We start from the raw sequence: 5,283 nt of genomic DNA, 5'->3' as shown, positions 1-5,283 counted from the left end.
CATCTGTTGTTTTTCTTTTTTTTTCGTAGTTGTGAAAATTAGGTACCACCTGGAAGATTCTACTTTTTTTTGTTAAATAATCACACTTCTTCGGTAAATTGAGTTCGTTTAACTACACTCCCGGGTAAGTATTCAATAATTTCAACTTATTTCAAACAAAACACCACAGAGCACAAACATCCAGCTGCAGCTACAGCTGATACAAAATTTGTTTTAAAAACCTGAGTAATGCACTCAAGTGAACAGTCGTTAAAAATCACCGCTGCGCTCGATTTCCATTGTACGTACCGAAGTAACACAGGTTATTACACTTCAATTGCAGTAACCTGTATGAAAAATAAAATCATGGAACAAGTTGAAAACATAGAAACGTGCATTATAACTGCTATGTAACCTGAAAAGCTTAAAAGGCGGAACTTGTGCGACTTACCGAAGGTTGCCAGACAAGCACTCAGTAACGAATATTTGATCTGATCCAGCGCGCTCTTTATCAAGTTCCGGACAAGTGTTGCATCGCATTTTTGGACGCTTGTATTTATTGTTCCGGTAGTGTAAAAAATGGTTGACTTCAAACCACAGCAACATATTGCTTGCCATACCAGTACCTTTCGACCGAATTTCTCCACTTGAATCGACCTGTCCGCATCGCTCACATCCTCCCCAAAGACGGCAGTAAAGTATTGTGGACCTCAACCCTCAAAACGCAGAATTTCAACCGCACAAACGAGTAAACAAACGAAAGCTGACAGCCAAACGCAAAGCATGCTGTGATGTGAGCATAGAAAACCATCACAAATACATGCGTACAACACAAATGTATGTGGATAGCTTATTTTCGAAACACTCCTTAGTGAAAGCTATCGAAATTTATTTTTCAGCGTTTAACAGAGGCACTTTTACAAAGGGTCAACGAGGGCACGTTTTAAAACAAGTGTACTTCAACTGGCTTGTTCGGATGAATGTTTTGATATTATCGCGTTAACGGAAACTTGGCTGAGTGATAGTACCCTCTCTACGCAAGCATTTGGCACCAATTATGAAGTTTTCCGTGGCGATCGTAACCCATGCAACATTTCGAAGAGTTTCGGTGGTGGCGTGCTCGTTGCTATTCACCGCCGCTTGAAAGGACGGCTAATTATTAGCGCATCTGGGAGTTGTGTCGAGCAGGTATGGGTGCAAATTAAACTGAGCGACTGTTCGTTGTTTCTCTGTGTGGTTTATATTCCACCGAATCGGACTCGTGATTTATCATTGATTGACTCGCATATTCAGTCATAAGAAGATGTCATTGCTGCCCATATGCATCCGGCAGATGAAATACTTATCGTCGGTGATTTCAACTTTCCAAGCCTGAAATGGCTCACAGCTTCCGATGGTTTTCTGTTTGCAGATCCAATGCATTCCTCGTTTCACGCTGGTATTATCAACTTGCTTGACCGGTACAGTTTTAATTTACTGCGTCAAGTAAATCACGTTAAAAATGAGCACAATAGAATCCTCGATCTATGTTTTTCAAGCAACTCGGACTGTGCACCTAAAATCAGCGCAGCACCCTCCCCTCTGGTGAAGTCCGTTAGGCATCATCCTCCTCTGCACATTGAGCTTGAATGGAATCGATCGTTGAACAATTGCAAGATATCTCACATCGTCAGATATAATTTTAAAAGAGCTGACCACAATAGTATTATTGCATTTCTTACAAGCATTGACTGGAGTGAAATTCTTGACAATGGCGATGTTAATCTTGCAGCTCAAACATTTTCCAACGTTCTGATGTATGCTATTGACCAATATGTCCCTAAACAAATTAGTAAGCCACCCGAACAAGTACCGTGGCAAACCGTAGAACTACGACAACTGAAAAGTTTAAAAAGGACAGCACTAAAGAAATATTCTAAGAACGGAGGTTTGTTGCTCCGGCGAAACTACGTAGAAATCAACAAAGTTTACAAAAAGACAGCTGAACGTTGCTATGCCAACTATTTACGCTGTGTACAGAGGAGATTAAAGTCTAATCCAAAATCATTCTGAAAGCACGTTAACGAGCAAAGGAAGGAGTCAGATCTTCCTTCATCTATGTTTTACAATGAACAGACAAGTTCTAGCATGCAGGAAATTTGCGAAATGTTCATGAAAAAATTCTCTGAGATATTTTCTAGAGAAATCTTAGCACCTTCCCAAATCACCCAGGCGGCACTTAACGTTCCCGTTTTGGGACAGTCAATGAATTCAATGAACATAAGCGCAAGTTCCGTAAAAACAGCAATCGCAAAAATGAAGTCTTCATACTCTGCTGGACCCGACGGTATCCCGGCAGTTATTTTGAAGCGATGCTCTAGTGGTATTATAGTACCTCTATGTCTTCTGTTCCGACTGTCACTCATGACTGGAGTATTTCCTGATATCTGGAAATCTGCTTATATGTTTCCCGTGCACAAAAAAGGAGACAAGAAGAACGTCGACAATTACCGTGGTATCACCGCTCTTAGCGCCATTCCTAAATTGTTTGAGCTTATCGTTTTGGAACCTATTTTTAATCACTGCAAGCAGTACATCGTTGAAACTCAACACGGGTTCATGCCGAAACGCTCAACGGCCACTAACTTACTAACTTTCACGACGTTTATAACGGATGCTATGTCTAAAGGTCATCAAACGGACGTTGTCTACACGGATCTCTCTGCTGCTTTTGATAAAATTAATCACGCTATCACTATTGCCAAATTGGACAGACTGGGCTTCGGTTCCAACATTCTTCGGTGGATTCAATCGTATCTTTGCAATCGACGGCTGGCGGTTAAGATCAATGAAAATGTTTCCAAGGAGTTTTTTGCTTTTTCTGGTATTCCACAAGGCAGTCATCTCGGACCACTGATATTTCTACTGTATTTCAACGACGTGAACTTTTCATTGAAAGGTGCACGATTATCTTTCGCGGACGACCTAAAGTTATTCCAAATTATCAAGACTCTTGAAGATGCCTGTCTCCTTCAAAGTGAGCTTGAAATTTTCTCCGAGTGGTGTGAAATTAATAAAATGTCGCTAAATATCAGCAAATGCTCGATTATCACCTTCACACGAAAAAAAACACCAATTCGTTTCAATTATTGTCTTCGAGGATCAGTGATTGATAGAGTCAATTGTGTCAAAGATCTTGGCGTTCTTCTCGACGAACAATTGAATTACAAGCAGCATATTTCGTACATCGTGGCAAAAGCTTCTCGTTGTCTAGGATTTGTCATGAGAACCGCCAAGCAATTCACAGATATATATTGTTTGAAATCTCTCTACTGCTCGCTTGTACGGTCAACACTCGAATATTGTTCGTCAGTATGGAACCCTCACTTTCATAATGGAGCTTTAAGACTTGAATCAATACAGCGCAGATTCGTTCGTTTCGCTCTTCGTCGTTTGCCCTGGAATAATCCTCACCAGCTGCCTAGTTATGAAAGCCGTGCGATGCTCATCGGACTCGATACTCTACAAGTACGCCGAGATCTGTTCCGTGCAATGCTGATTGCCGATATTTTGACGAACAATATTTATTCCCCTTGATTGTTCTAGAGCTCTTCGCAACAACAACCTCCTCAGAATGCCTCTACGTCGTACTAACTACGGAATCAACGGTGCCGTTATTGGATTGCAGCGAACCTTCAATGGCGTATCGATGGGATTCGATTTTCATTTTCCTCGTAGCAGAATAAAAGCGAATTTTTTTAATATTCTTAGAAATAATCATTAGGACTTTAGTTTGTCTGTTGATTAAAATATATAAATAAAAAAAAATAAATAAATAAATACAACGTACAAAAAATTATTGTTACATAATTCCGATAAATAATAGTCTCTTCATGGCCAAGTTGCTGCAGCTAGTTTTCCGGGTGGCTAAAAACGGGTTGCATCTTCAAATTTAAAGCTGGAACAAGAACCAACTTTTTCACCTTTTTTATGAATATAAAAATTAGCAATAGAATTCGCTCAAACATCAGTAAAATTTTCCGAGGCCCGGAGGACCAAGTGTCATATGCCAATCGATTCAGCTCGACGAACTGAGCAAATGTCCGTGTGTGTGTGTGTGTGTGTGTGTGTGTCTGTATGTGTGTTATCAACAAAGACGTCGAGATCTCAGAGATGACTGGACCAATTTTGATCGAACTAGTCGCAAATGAAAGGTCTCCACGTGACCCTAAACGCTATTGAATGTTTTTTGAGATCGGATTATTACATTTTGAGTTTTTTAACAATACCTGTAACAATTGTCCTTGTAAACAAAATATGTTTTGAGCCTTAGATTTCACACGGTAATAGCTTTCCAACAAGCCATAGGTTGTTGTAATCCATTGGTTTTAACAATCGATATTTTTGTGTTGGCGACTTTTCCCCTTATTCCAGCAGTAGGAGTTTTGAGCGATGCTTGCGAGCAACTTGAAGCACGTGAAGTACCAAAGAGACTGTGTACAGCATCCTTTTTCATGACATTTTAACTCGAATCGATTTTAGCACGGTTCGTTTTTGGCAACATAATCGTTCGAATATGACATGTGTAAACCAGATTGTGGCAAAGATGGCAGCATTTTCGAGTTAAAACTATTTCATAATTATATTGATTTAAACTACTTACCGAAATAAATACTGGAAAAACATAACACCCATATATCATTCGAATCAGTTCGTCAAGATCAACAAATACGTGTGCGACAAACAATTTCACTCAATTTTCTCTGAGATTGCTCAACTGTTTTCTACAAACTCGGATTCATATGAAAATTTCAATACTCCCAAACAAGGTCCCTGAATTTCATTTGAAACGAAATTAAAATAATGTAAATCATTTTTCTCGTAAATGAACCGATCTGCAAAAATCACATGCGAATTGATAAAAAAAGGAACAAGTACCAACTTTTTCCCTTTTTTTATATATATATAAAAATAGGTATAGAATTCGCTCAAACTTTAGAAAAATTTTCCGAGGCCCGGAGGGCCGAATGTCATATACCAATCGATTCAGCTCGACGAACTGAACAAATGTCCGCGTGTGTATGTGTGTGTGTTGTCCACTAAGAGGTCGAGATCTCAGAGATGGCTGGACCGATTTTGATCAAACTAGTCGCAAATGAAAGGTCTCCCCGTCACCCAGAACGCTATTGAATGGTGTTAAGATCGGATGTTTACTTTTTGAGTTATACGAAGTTTTATGTCAAATTTTTTAGTTTTTTGACAGTATCTGTCACACGTAACCTTGAAAACAGAATATATTTTCAGAGCACGGTAATACCTATCCAA

The sequence above is a fragment of the Malaya genurostris genome, chromosome 2 (genome assembly GCF_030247185.1).
Source record: "Malaya genurostris strain Urasoe2022 chromosome 2, Malgen_1.1, whole genome shotgun sequence".
NCBI lineage: Eukaryota > Metazoa > Arthropoda > Insecta > Diptera > Culicidae > Malaya > Malaya genurostris.
The sequence above is the reverse complement of the archived record's forward strand: the minus strand, read 5'-3'. Positions refer to the sequence as shown.